Raw genomic sequence first — 14,974 nt, forward strand, 5'->3', positions numbered from 1 at the left:
AGCTTCACTATTTGATAAAAACAGATTTGAAATTTAAAAATTGACTCCTAAATTATTGTTATCAAATTTTCTCTTGGCCTAGTATCATTTTCATGCTTTGATCTTGGTTTTGAAATTCGTGTTGGCAGAAAAAAAAAATAGCACAGCAATATGATCTCTGGTTTAGCATGACAGTCCCATTGTTGATACAGGACAGGATGGGTTGTCTATAAGGCATATCAATGAGGACTGGATTCCGCTTCATAACACAGAAAAAATGATGTAACACTGGCTTAAATTAAATGGATTTTCCCTCTCCATACAAAAATCCAAAATTAGCCATTCAGGTTTTACATATCAACTTCATGGTATCAGGGTCCTGTCCACCCTTAGGATGTGGTTCAACCTCATGATTCATTATGGCTGCTTGAGCTCCTACCATCAATGTCCACCTTCCACACAGCAAAATAAAGAAAGGGGAAGAAGAAAAACTCAACTGTCCTTTTAAAAAGTATCCCCCAAAGTGACACAAATAGTTCACTTTCATTTCAATGGAGAGAGATGTTAGTTTCATGGCCATAATTTATGTAAAGGGAGGCAGGAAAATACAGTCTTTTATCTAGGTGGCAAAGGAACCAGCTACAAATGAAGGTTGTGTAACTAAAGAGGAATATGGAGTGGTTATTGGAAGATAAGTGATAGAGCCTTCCACACACATTAACAGCCATGTCTTCAAGACTTGCTCACACACTCTACCACAGAGCCTTGGACTCAATTAGGAAGAATGAATATTATCTATTCATTCTCTTCTCTTTCTAATTAAAAAATATTATATACAAATTATCTCAGAACTAGGGATAAAAAATACTTACAGGGGTCTAAGATGGGACATAAAGCAAAGCAAATTTTTTTCTTTCCTGTTCAGATCCACAGACAACAATTCCATAAGCATCTCCTTTTTAAATATTTTGCATATTCATCCAGAAATATTTTAACCCATGCAGGTGTACCCTACACACTTTACTGACCTTTATTTTTGTTTGAGTAACTTTAGTGATATGTGTTCTTTAAAAGTTGGCTAGAACTCAACTATGAAACTTTTGCTCTAATACATCTTTTTTCCTATGCATATCTTTAATCATCTTTCCAATTTCTTGATCATTGGTCTCTTCAAATTTTCTACTTCTTATTGAACATTATTTTGATAATTTCCCCTAGATTTATAAATGCATTATGGAGTCTCATGGAACAAATGCTTAAAATTACTTTAATCTTTTCATCCTTAATATTGCATAACTTTGCTCTCTGTCATTTATCAAGTTAGCAGGTTAAACAGAACAATTTACTTATTTTTGTAGTTATCATTAAATAACTTTTTTATCCTATTCATATTCATTTTTTACCTTGTTTTTGTTAGAACATATCTGAGAAATTTTTCTATACTGATATATGCAAATCTAACTCATTCTTTTAAATGGACATGTTATTTCATCTGAAAGCTATGATAAAATCTTTTAAATTAGTCTCTAATTAGTAACGGTAGAGCAAGCTAGAAAGCTGTTTATCAAATGTGCTTATTTTCCCTCTGAGCAGACAACTAAGTTTCATTTCTAGATTCCCTTGTAAATGGATACAGCCACGTGACTGATACCTGGCTGACGGTTTGTAGGCAGAATTCACATGAGCCTCTTCCTCACTTAGTGAATAACCTGTGTTACCACATTTTCCTCTCATTTTTTGGACAGCATACAAGTCCAATATTAATGATGGCTGAGCCATGCAATGGAATAAGGCCACATCCCCAAATTTCTCTTTGGAAGATGTGTGCCCTGCAAACTAAACACACCTATCTTGACTGCATATGAGTGAGAAATGAACTTCTATTGCAACTAGTTATTGTGACCAATGGACTGATTTAGTGTATCTATTAAAGATAGCATCCCTATAACTAATTCATAAGCAGAATGTACATTCTTTGATGCATGACTCTGAACTTATAAAAATTAACTGGTAGACTCAATTTGTTGATCCAAATGTATTCGGTTTTAAAGATTTTATATTGCCTCCCTAAGAACCTGAATCAATTTATACATTGACAAACAACATATGAAACAATTCTAATCAAAATGTTGCACTGTCATACTACCTGATCTTGCAACCTGGTTGTGAAGAGTGGTAGTAAAAGTTGTTAGGTGAGGCTGAGCATCTTCTTTATGCTCATGACTTTTATAAGTTATTTACATTTCTTTTGATAAGTGAACTGCCCTTTTATGCCATTTTTCAGTTTTGCTCTTGAGTTTTTGGTCATTTTCTCAGTGACTTGTAAGGGATTGTGTACATCAAGATTTTAAAATATCTTAATGTTCACACATCCTTAAAAATTAACCCCTTTTTCTTCATGTGCTGCAAACAGCCATCTCTAATATTTTGCTCACCTTTTGGCTTAGATTATAGCTTTGCCACAAAGAAATTCTTTCAGATTATTATCTAGTCAAATTAATATTTTTCTTTCAAAAAATTTGGGTTATGCCTTCATATAAAGGCCTTGCCCATTTTCTAATGATACTTACTTGCGTGATTGTCATATTTAGATTCAAAAGGTTCATGCATCGAAATGATGTTTAGGTAAATGTGAGCTAGAGAGTATGGCTTAATCTTTTTTTTTTAACCAAATGGCTAATTAGTTGCCAAACAGCCCTTATTAAATATTCTCCATTGACTTGAAATGCTTCATCATCTACATGTCTCCACATATATGTACTCTATTGGTAGACTCTCTATTGCATGTAATTGAACAACTGTCTCTCTACTGGGCCAGAACAAAGCATTTAAATTTGCACATCATTTTAACCCACTCAAATATTTGTTAGGCTTAGATTCTCTCCATTCCCATTATGTTGCCTTGTATTACACATTCTCATTTTTCCACCTACTTCAAAAAAAATCAATTATTATTTTAATTGTGCTCATATTAAGCTTATAGATTATTAAATTTACATACTAATAGAGAACTGAGAGCTTCATATTATGCAGTTTTTAAAGAAAACTTTATATAAGAAAAAATTATTTATAATGCATCAGTTCCCTTAAAATTCTGCTTCTAATATTTTTAAATAGATTTTCACTTTTTCTAAGCATACAATCATTTCATATACAAATAATGACAATTTAATCTTCTTTCCAATGTTTGAAAGTATTTCTCCTTCCTTACAAGTGTCATTTACTATGGCTTTCTAGAACAAAGTTAAGTAATGGTGAAATTTTCCTTTTGCCTGAAATTAGATGATTTCTTTTTGTGTGGATTCAAATGGTGCAATACTATATCTGGAACATATTCTTCAGAGGTGCCCGTTCCTTGGGTGCAGGGCTAATGATGTATTCTTTGTATTTCCTTTTATCCTTTTGTCATTTTTGGTTTTCCATTTGATAGGTTTTGGGGAGGAAAAAAACACGTAAACATGCATTTATTCTTCACACTTCCTAAAGTCCAAATCTGTAAATCTGCTTTTGTAAATCTGCTTGAAGCATTTTATTATTCCTGACATCTTTTACAAGAAATAATTGGATAGTTCACAGATTGTTTAGGGACCTCAAACAGGAAACACATTCGTGTTTTAGGCTGAAATCACCCATGTAATTATATTTATGTCAGTCTGCAAGCAGAGAGTTTCTTAGTTATTATTATTGATGACTTCTACTGAGGATTTCCTGAGAAGCGCACGTATGTTCTAAATCAATGGCACTGTCTCCACTTAGCACCAAAATGCCATGAGTGAACCCAAATCAGGGAGCCCAGGTAGAGGCTGGCGTCATGGCTCATTAATCTCGTTCAGGGGAAGTCAACCTGCACAGCAACAAGACTAAGAGGCAGTGCTTTGAGGGGTCTCAGGCACCTGCTTTCTCATTGTGAAAGAGGAAAAGAAAAGAGTTCATAGACCCTGGGAGCTTTCTGCCTCTCAATGGAAAGAAGACTAGAAGCATTTGGTTCCTCGTACTAGGAGATGCCAAGATTCCTGGCCCATGACCTCTATTTGCTTGAGAAGAGCAATACAAAGTCCCATGTGGAATATGGGGCCGTCTGAATCTTGAGGGCTCCTGTGATAGAAAGCTAAGTTAGGGCCTAAACACCAGGAATGATCAAGTGCCCAGTAAGTCAAGACCTTGTGCTAGATGAACTGTGAGGAGTTTAAAGGGAAAAAGCACAGTTTATTTCCTCACTGGCCTTCCAGCTCAGTTGTTGAAAAAGAAGACAACTTTTTTCAACCCCTAAGTTCCTGGTAAGTATTCCTGAAGAGATTCCAGACTAGTGACAAGCACATAGACATGAAGAAGACGTAAGCATATGAATGTGAGCAAGACACACAGTAAGCAAGGTGCATATTAGGATCAAGAAGGGGAGATGGACGCTGACAAAGCAGTGTAACAGGTACTGGGGTTGCAGTAATGAAGGGACGGTGTGAACACATACAAGCCACATAACTCGGTTTCTCTGAACTAAATGCTTCACCAAGAGAGGTGGCATATGGATGTCTTAATGGATGTATAAAAGTTAGGCACAGAAGGGTCACGGATTTTCTAGGTAGAGGGAACATGAGCAAAGTAATAAAAGGTGACACATATTATGAGCTACCTGCATGCTAGCAACTAGCTTAAGCATTTTAATATATATTAATTCATTTTAGCCACAAAGTGATTTGAAATCAACCACAAGAAGTTCATCATGTAAGGAATATAGTCAAAATATTGTAACAACTTGGTATGGTGATAGCTGGTACCTAGAATTATCATGTATATAAATGTTGAATGACTATGTTGTACACCTGAAACTAATGTAATATTGTGTGTCAACTACCCTTCAATAAAAAATACTTATCTAAAAATAATAATAATAAAAAAAAATAATAAAATAAAATCTTTAAGAAAAAAAAAGTTCATCATGGTCACTGTGAGAAATGGAGGGGTGAAAGCAGGAGATGAAGCAAAGAGGGATGTAGGATTCAGATCATGGAAGCTTATCCAAATATTTGGGCTCATGTGTCTGACAGTAACAAATAATACTGAAGAATATGCATTGATGGTCAATAAAGTACTCTAATAATGCAGATGTTTACTGATAACTTTTATTTGGAAAATGGGAGAGATAATTGTCTTTCCCCTATCTATTCAATGAGGTTATTTGGAGGATCAAAATGAGTATATAACCATTAAAGCGCTCATGAACTACCAGGTCCTATGCAAAGGTTGATTCTTATGATTTGTAGAGGACATTAAAGGGCAAGAGGAACTCATTTCCCCAGTATACAATAGTAGGCTGTTTGCAGGGAGAATGACCTAGGGTCCAGATGACCTGAGAAGTAGCTCTTATTCCAAAATGTTTGGCTATAGCCTGGACTCCCTGTTTGAAGGGAAAGAAAAGTTTTAGGACCTGGTCTCTGGAAACAGTATGAAAGGATGTCTATAGCTCAACTTGACTTTTTCTTTTAAATATAAATGCAGAGTAGGAAAGCACAAATCCCTTTCAACTTGGAGATTAAAATCAGCACTCAAAGGAAGGGTTGCCAGCATGCATTTACAAGGCTCCCAGATATAACTCTGTTAATCAATTAAGAAAATGGATTATCATGCCTCATACTGGTTTGCAATGTGTAGGTTACAGAGTCCTTCTCCAGACATTATCCCTCTGGTCATTGGTGGAACTAACTTCTACTGTGGGTCTATAATGTGTGAAGTATTGTACATAAATGATCTATATCCAAGCAACAGCCCTGTCAACAAGGTCACATCCTCCAAAGAAAGCAGAGCTGGGATGCAGAGCCATGTCTGTCTAACTGCAAAATCTATTTTCTTTCTACAAAACCACATTGTTTTGCACACTTTCAAAGAATGTGCCTCCAAAATGTGAGTTGCTTTCTAGGTACGATTTTTGGATAAACCTATCAAGTGTCCTAGGTCTCAGATTCTCATGTTTATAATGATAGGATTGGACACAATTACTTTGAATAAGCGTTTTCCCTCCAGCAATCTATGAGCCGTTGGTACAAATGATGTACATCAATAAAGAGTTATACAACTTTGCTCTCCATGGCTCTCCCCAGCCCAGCAAGGTGACAGATGTCACAGCCAGGTCTCCCTGAAACTCAGCTGAGGTCTTCCATATGTCCTCACCCACAGGGGACAGGGGAAAAACAAGCACAATCTAAGGAAACTTCAGCACATTAACTCTGCACCTGATTGGGAAATGTACAAATTTTTAGATTCCTTTCAAATGAGACTGAGTGGCTGATAGCCAGAAAACTAAAATATTAAGCAGACCTGTAAAAAGAGCAAAAATATTTGAAAATAAGAACCAGGAACAGCATCTGAAAAAAAAAAGATAAAGACACACATATAAACTCTTTTGCACAGATAGGGATCTCATATAGAAAATCTAAGAATTGCTGGTTTTTGCTTAACACTCCCCCTCTTCTGAAAAGTTCAAAAGGCCAGACCATCATGTTGGACTTCAAATGCAATTTCAGTGAATTCTAATAAAGAAGGGATGTACTGACCTGGAATTCACTCCTCTCAGGGGCATTACTATCCAGAGGAAAGGCTTTCAGCTGGAATATTCTGGATGCACTATAAACTGTAGCAATATGCACCCTCACTGTGCTCAGGAAGGGAAGCCCTTAAAGCAAAGACTTCTCAGAAAGGTGGTTTCTTTCCCTCACATTCTCTAGCCATTTTTTCCCCAGAGTCAAATGATACAAAGAGCTCTTCTGTGTAATTACCCACTGAATTCAGTGACCACTGAAAGGGGGAAAACACTTATTTCAGCATATACTGAGGGAGAAATGTCTTGATGCTTTATTATTATACGTCTCATAGAGTTTTAGTCTTTCAACATGCTGTAATTGAGGGTAGCAGTTATAGGACAAGTGGAGACCTTACATTTTAAAGGTGCAGTTATGGCATAAGGGAAACACTAACTGAGTACCTGTCATATGTCACACATCTCATAAGGTGTTTTCTTAAATCATCACACAATGTCATGAGACAGGTACTATGCTCATGCTCATAGATGAAGAAACCACGACTCAGAGAATTTGATGCGACTAATTCTATTTCTAAACAACTTTAATGGGCTCACCATCCTTACTATTGAGTCCTGGATTAATGTTCTTTGAAACTCTCACTCAAGCCTCCATAACTCATGCTTTGGCAAAACTGGACTTACTAGCGACCCCTGCATTGGTGCGCCTCCCTCACGCCCTCATGACCTTTGTACACGTTCTGACCTTTGGTTGGAAAAGCCCTCGGATATCTCCACAGCCCCTCTCAATCCCTCTGGTGAATCTTTGCTGACTCCCCCCCAGAAAAAAGTATACTCTTCCTCACCTGTGCTCTCATGTCGTGGATTCATTACACGAGGTACCACATGACATCGCAATGATCTGTCTTTGTGTCCATAACCCACTGAAAATTAAGCCCTCCTTGAAAGGCAGGACTGTTGTGTTTTGATTTCCAGCAGCATGAAGCGAGCACTCGTTGGCACTTTGTGACTGGGAAGGTGGGATGTGGGGAGGACCAAAAAGAGGCGATGAGAGAGAATCAGGAGGAGAGAAAGTGAGGGGGAGAGAAGCAGAGACAAAGGAGGAACAGAGAGAAGGAAGAAGGAAAAGAGAACAAAGGCAGGAGGGAGGGAAGAAAACAGAGGAGGGAGGAAGGAAGGAAGTTATGTCAATTATCTATTAAAGCATGAGAAATTATCCCGAACTAAAACAAGAAGTATTTCTTTTCTCACAGTCTTTGGGTCAGGCACTCAGAAGTACCTTGACTCGGCAGCCCTGGCTCAGAGCCTCTCAAGGGGTTGCAGCCGAAGGGTCTGCTGGGAGTGGGGTCATGCGAAGGCTCGGCTGTGGCCGGAGGGCCCATTCAGGTGGCTCATTCACGTTGCTGGCAAGCAGGGGCCGACAACCAGCAGGAGATGCAGTTCTTCACCTATGGACCTCTCAAACGGGAAACTTGAGATCCTCATTGTATAGCTGGTGATGTCCCCGCAAAGCATGTAATCCAAGTAAAAGAATAAGGAGGAAGCCCCAAAGCCTTTTATGACCTGGCATGAGAAGTCACATACCATCATTTCTGTAAAATCCTATTGGTTTTTACGTAAGGGCAGGAGGCAGGGATCGCTGTGGGATATCTGGGAGAAATGATTAATTTAAACAGATCTCAATGACAGTCTGTGATCATCCCAAAACACGACCAGATCAATACAATCCTACACTTTAATTCTTTTGAAAACAGCAGGACATGCAGATATTAGAAGGGGATTGTGGTTTGTGGAGGTAAGCATCACATAAAGAAATGGGTACATGAATGCTCAGCCTGTTTTAATACTCCAAATAAACTGGGGTTTGTTCATCTGATCTATTTCTGCTTCCCACAGCATCTTTTAGACTCTCTCTGTGGATGAAATATCTTTCAGTACCACTACAAAAAAAATGGTATGGTGAAAAATAAATATGCACATTCTTTGAAGCAGGCAATGCCCAGCTCGAATCTGATTCAAGGACCCGTTGACTGGGTGGTCAAGCCAAATTTCCTGAGTTTACCTCAGCCTCAGTCCTTTTCAAACTGGTTCTAATACTACTCATAGGGTAGTTTTGAGATTGTGTATCACAGCACCTGCAAAATGTCTCAGACAATTCCTAAAGCACGGGAGAAACTATTTATTTTGCTATTTCCCTTAGTTCTGCTGAAAAATGGAAAAAAGAAATCCATACAGTTAGAGGTATTGTCAACCACAGTGACAAACATGTAGATATTTGAGAATATCTGAGTAATAACTGCAGTTTTCTACTCTTTGTCTTGGTGATTTGGAATTTTGCGGAGACAATTACATTTAATAATACCAAATCAGAAAGGACAGATATATGTTAATAGTGAAAATCCAAGTCAACCCTGAACTTGAGAGTTTCAGAGACCTTAGTGACCATAACAATGCTTCTTGACACTGGCCCACTCACTATAGTACCACTTGGGGAGCAATTAAAAATACCTATGTGTAAACCCCTTTCCAAGAAATTATCATTGGGTTTTCCTAGGGCTGGTGTTTCAGAGCTAACTGGATGATTTTAATGGTTAGCTGGCTGGAAAAGCACTGATCTAATGTAACTTTCATAGAACACGTGAAAACACTGAGGCCAATGATTTCAAACCCTGCACAAAGCCACCCTCGCATTTATTTATGTTTAAGACGTATGTATTTGACCAACAATAATTGAGGTTATGCTAGAAATTGAGTGCTGGATATTACTAATGTTTTTAAATACTTCTACATTTACTTTCTGACAGCACTAAACATGTTCAATTTCATTAAGACCCTTGATCTTGAAAACTAACTTGTAAGATAAATTGGAGTCAAAATTAACTCCATCTAAATGAGCAACCTGAGGCTCAAGGAAGCAACACAAATATTGTAAGGAATGAAGCAAAAAAGCAACTTTAAAAACAACAAATTTGACTGGATCTATACTGTTGGAACTCAACCAAGAATTAGGAGAAGTGCAAGTTGCAGTGCTCCAAAATCTTGCAACTACAGACTATCTACTGTTAAAAGAACATATGGGATGTGAACAGTTCCCAGGAATGTGTTGTTTTAATATGTCTGATTTTTCTCAAACTATTCAAATTCAGTTAGACAATATCCATCATATGATTGATAAGTTTTCATAAATGCCTAGGGTGCCTAACTGGTTTTCTTGGTTTCACTGGATATGGCTGGTAATTGTAGGTCTGCTTTGGTTATGTAGCTGTATTCCTATTAGGTTAATGTGTGCACGCAATTTAATTAGCAGTTTAAAACCTATACATGCTTATGTTACACTACAAGAAGACATGTCAAAGAAATAATCAATCCTCCCATGTTTTCTTCCGTCTGCTACTTCTATAGCTTTTCTTCTTCCTTCCTAATTACAACCCTTAAGTAGAATTCGTGCCTCATATCGAAATTACCGAGTATCCTAATTCTTCCAAGTGGTAAAGATACCTCAAGACAAATGCTGGGCATAGAAGCCACAGGGCATAAATCTGCAAAGAAGTAAAAAGCTAACCTTTTCAAACAGTATGGCTTCTCTCTCACTTACCAACTTTACATTTCCCTGTATGGCCCCGGAAGATGACTGGTTAGCCAGAGACGGGTAAGATTCCTCAAGGGAGGAACAACCTAAGACAGGCACAGTCGCAGGGGGGCCATCAGGTGAGAAATTGGAGATCAACAGAGGTGAGGCTTAGAACTGCACCCCACCCCCGTGTTTTGAGAGAAATCTTCTGCATCGTGGATGTTTTGTTGCCCTTGTCTAGCTTGGATTAATACTTAGCTTATAGGCACACACCTGATCACCTACATTTGCTTTCTTAGAGCACCAAACTATGCTTTCTACCTTTATCTTGCATCTACCTACCACTTCAGCATTTTATTAAAAATAATAATAATAATAATAAGGGAGAAACGTGGGATTCACATAAATCAAGTATAAAAATCAAACAAATAATCATATTTGAACTGATTGTTTATAGTTCATGATGCGTGATCAAAACCGAAAGTTTCTGTGATGACTGCCCTTGCACTGTTCACCATGTAAGAGCTTATTCACTATGTAAGACCTTGTTCACCATGTAAGAACTTGTTCGTTATGCTTCAGAAGATTGGAGACTGTTGAGAATTAGGCTTGGGGTTAATTAATGATTGTGCATTGAGTCCCCTATACAGAATTTTATTGTTGTTAACAACCATATGATCAATAAATATGAGAGATGCCCTCTCAAAAAAAAAAAAAAACAACTTCATTCAAGAGGGAGGACCCCAAAGGAAGTCTTCTAATTCCAAGTTCTTTGTTTAGACACCCACACAAATTATACTACTCAGTTTTGATAATATACAGTTTCTCCCCTCTCAGAAGCCCTCATAGGAACTGAAATGATATGAACTGCAGAAGAGCCCAGAGATTCCAAAGTCAAGGGCTGTACCATGGCTATGAAAGAATGAGCTCGAATTTGGAAAGTGGTTTTCTTTATTTGAGCTTACTGTTAACTATCCTATAACCCAGAGCCACTTGCATCAGGTTTTTGGAAAAGAATTATCTTGGCTGCACACTGGTTCACTCAGTCCCTGCAACGAAGAAATAGCAACCAGATAGTCCATGCTCAAAGGGAGCTTCCCTCTTCACCAGGATTTGAATACTGTATTATTTTCCTGCAGATGGTGCAACAGACTACCATGTCTTGGTAACTGGAAATGATAGAAATTTATTCTGGAAACCAGGAGTCCAAAATCGAGGTGTCAATAGGAACGTGCTCCCTCCAGCATCTAGAGAAGAGGCCTCCCTCATCTCTTCCAGCTTCTGGTAGTTCCAGTGTCCCTTGGCTAATGGCTGCATCACCCCAATCTCTCTGTTTTCCATGCCCACTGACCCCCCACCCCTCACCTTTCTATTCACGTCTTCTCTTCTGTCTCTTGTAAGGACATTTGTCATTGAATTTAAGGCTTGCACAGGGATAGCTCATCTGAAGATCTATCTATAAAGACACTTTTTCCCAATAAAGTCATAGCCACAAGTTCACGGTGGTCGTATCTTTTAAGGGGCCACCATTCAACTCACCACAGATGTATTTTCTTATAAATTGCTTTTTCTGTTTTTCACTGGTTATTTGAAGATTTATTGTACCTAGCCTCTTTCTGAGCTCTCTTTTTAGATCTTACTGTTTTTCAAGTGATGCTTAGAATTTCTAGAGAGACAACCATCTGTATAAGTGATCATTTTGTTTGCTCCTTTCCAATTCATAACTGTATTTGACATTCATATTTCTGAGACATGGTTCTCAGAAAGCAAATTATCTTAAGAGCTGGCATAGGAGTTATTGCTAACAGCTAAAGGAAATCAAATTTGCCAAGGCACAGGAAGAAAGTAAGAATGTTGGGGTAATTCAGGTCACACACTTAAGGAACTGTGATGTCTTCAAAATTATCTAATTTCTTCCCTCAATTTTGCCAATGTGCATACCAAGGCTCAGATAACCTAAAGATACCCAAGGACGCTCAACAGAGAAAGAATTAACAATACCAAAAGTAAGTTTCCTCTCCTTTCAATCTATAATAGGCAAACTATTTTAAATTTGAAGGTGTAAACTGTGTTACACACTTAAAAATCTTCATTGATTGCTCTTGTTTTAAAAGCAAAGCCTTGCATAGCCTGCAGGGCCCTGGGTAATCTGGCCCCTGCCTATCCCTACCACCTCCCTTTATGTGTCTTTTAGAGATTTTTCTATGTGTTCTGGACACTTTTCCTTGAATCTGCTGAACTGGTCTGAGGGCTTTCATGGACATTTTTCTTTCCGGCTGGAAGAAAGCTCCTTCTCCACGTGCCTGTCCTCTCCCCTTGCGGGCCCCTCTTCTCTGTTTAAGTCTAATTGTTCAAAAGAAGGTTGGTGTCACCAGATTCGATTAAAGCCCAGGTTTTCATTCTTATCAGATATCTAAAGTCCATTCATATCATGTATTACAATTATTAATGTTTTACATCATTTATTTGTTCAATGTCTGTCTTCCCCACTAGGCTGTAAACTGCATGAACATATTCATTATTCATTATTGTATCTCGCACCTTGCCCAGTACCTGGTCAAGTATTCATTTAAATTTAAAAACTGTTGACTAATGAAGCATTCAGATTTAGCTGGTTCCGTAACTCTATAGTCCTTAATTCTTCAGTCCTTCAAAATACTCCATTTGCTTCCCTTTCTGCTATTGCTGCGTATTTCTTTGGCCTCATCTTCCTCATTTCTTACTGCCTAAGGCTGAGTGGTTATTTTAGAAAAACGCAATGCTTAAACACTACCAAATAACAATTATCAACACTTAAAAGCTTCAGAAAGATTATGCAAAAGACGTGAAGATTATCTGTTATGATTCAGAATATATCTTAAGTGGTCCTTTTTTAAGCGGTATATAAAAATATCTTTCTTTATGCTACAATGAAAATAAACTTAATAGCTAGCATGTGCAGGATGTCTCCTCTAAGAGAGGCATTTATTTTCGACTCTCATTTCCCAGACTTACAGAATCTCATCTTTCTTGAGTTTACCATAAACAACCAAACAACAAAATTCCTTCTGTTGTTTAAAAATGTTTTGCAAGGCATGAGCCATCTCTCAAAACGGACCAAAAGCATAGAAGTTCTCGAAATGAGACCCCTGCAATAATCCCAATTACACATTGTTCTTGTATCCTATCTGTGCATGTAAAAACTAATCATAAAATACAACAAATCAATTTTTCATGAAGGCAATAGAGCAATTTTTTTCACTAAGAGCCTGACATACTATTTTCTGGAAGTGTAGAAAATGGCTGTGTTCTCAGCATCTCTCACATAGCATTAAGTCTCAGGCACAAATTGCGCTGCATAAAGGAAAACAAAATCCCATTCCAAACGTCAGGGTTTTATCCCCCTGTAATGTGTGTAAAATGTAGCCATGATGAGTTCCTGAGCATGAAATCATCTTTCTTTCCTGTTGTTAACTTGTTAAAACTGTACAGTGATACTGAGTAGCACCAGATTTCCCAACCTAAAAAGTTATGGTCAGTGGTTCTTTTTTGATCATATGGGATATATTAACAAGTATTAATAATAATTCCTCATTATACTGTCATGGTCATGTTCCACATGGAAGGAGTTTCCTCTTTAATTATAAGTGCATAATATACAAGAGGAAAAGATAAAATGAAATATCATCTACCCAGTGGGCCCAGATGGGGACGGAAGGAAAACTATGATAAATGGCCAAGGGTTAAAGGAAGGAACTGGAGATGTATAACCTGGCTCTGACAGGTGGGCCCCTGAAAGCTGTCTGCGCACTGAAAATACAGTCATGTTGAAGAGAGTTTAGGCTCTCTGTTTTTCATTCCTGATTGGAGAAAAGGACCCAATGGATAAAAGCTGTAAGGACAATAACTTTTAGTTTTCTTTGAGGGAAAGTATTGTTACAGGCTTACTGTTGAAGATTCAGTGGGTGGCTAAGAGGGCAGCGGTTAACCCCACCCCCTCTTCTGAGTGAGCAGCCCTCTCTCTGCTGGAGCTTAGAGGAGACCGTTTTAGTGAGTGTCCTATGGAAGGATGGCCGACAGCAATGACTTTAAACCACAGCCTGTCAGAGCAAGGGAAGCATACAGAGAGGCTGGCATCGACGTCCCTGTTTCTGTCAGTTGTTTGAATCCTTCCCATTGTTATGAATTTTCAGAGAAGTGTTTGAGTGTTTGTCCTCCAGTAACTTTTCACGGTCACCACTGCGCAGTGTTGATTTAGTTTCATGCTTGTTTTGTTTTTTAGTATCACTTGCAACTGGTAGGTAGTGATGTATTTGAAGCATTTTAATGCACTGTGAACTCATTATTCTTTTTGATTCCCAAATGTCCCATCTTAGGCCAGTGAAAGCTCCTTCAAATTGTCTCCTGTGTCCTTTTGATGAGGCACCATTAGTCTTTGAGTGCCTTTTTACTCTGGCACAAGATGCCCCAAGCTCATCTGGTACATTTCCTGCATCAGACTGGAATCAGCCATATCTCCAAGGAACCCTGGTGCCTTTTAGCCAGGATTTAGTGGAGCAGAGAGCAGATTCATTTATATATGCTTTATATGTGGGAATTTGGGTAAGAATTCACCTGAAAATAAAGAAAAACTGCTAAAAATGATTTAAAAATAGTCAACTAGGTAACTTTTTAAAATCCCTTCTTCTGTGAGTACCTCTAAATCCAATCAATTCCTAAAATAGGAATTCATCCTTTTGCTGGGCACAGAATTCTTTCGGACCTACAAAGTTGGTTACAGGAGTTTCACCTAGCAATAGTTAGCTAAATAATACATGGGAAAAACTCAGTTGGAGAACAGATTTTTTTGAAACATTGAAAAATCCGTGGATTTGGGGCCAGATTCAAACACTTATTTCTTTGTCAACACAGTG

At 38.0% G+C, this 14,974-nt stretch overlaps 1 long non-coding RNA gene across 1 annotated transcript; it reads right to left on the bottom strand.

Moving 5' to 3' along the window:
- Positions 1–4,069: 4,069 nt before the first annotated feature.
- Positions 4,070–9,307, bottom strand: LOC118972821 (uncharacterized). Its single transcript, XR_005061924.2, has 3 exons — positions 7,791–9,307; positions 7,357–7,520; positions 4,070–6,338 (listed from the first exon to the last, which is right to left on the bottom strand). It is a non-coding gene; the product is annotated as an uncharacterized lncRNA (long non-coding RNA).
- Between the last annotated feature and the right edge of the window lie 5,667 nt (positions 9,308–14,974).

Source organism: Manis javanica, chromosome 2 (assembly GCF_040802235.1).
Source record: "Manis javanica isolate MJ-LG chromosome 2, MJ_LKY, whole genome shotgun sequence".
Lineage (NCBI taxonomy): Eukaryota > Metazoa > Chordata > Mammalia > Pholidota > Manidae > Manis > Manis javanica.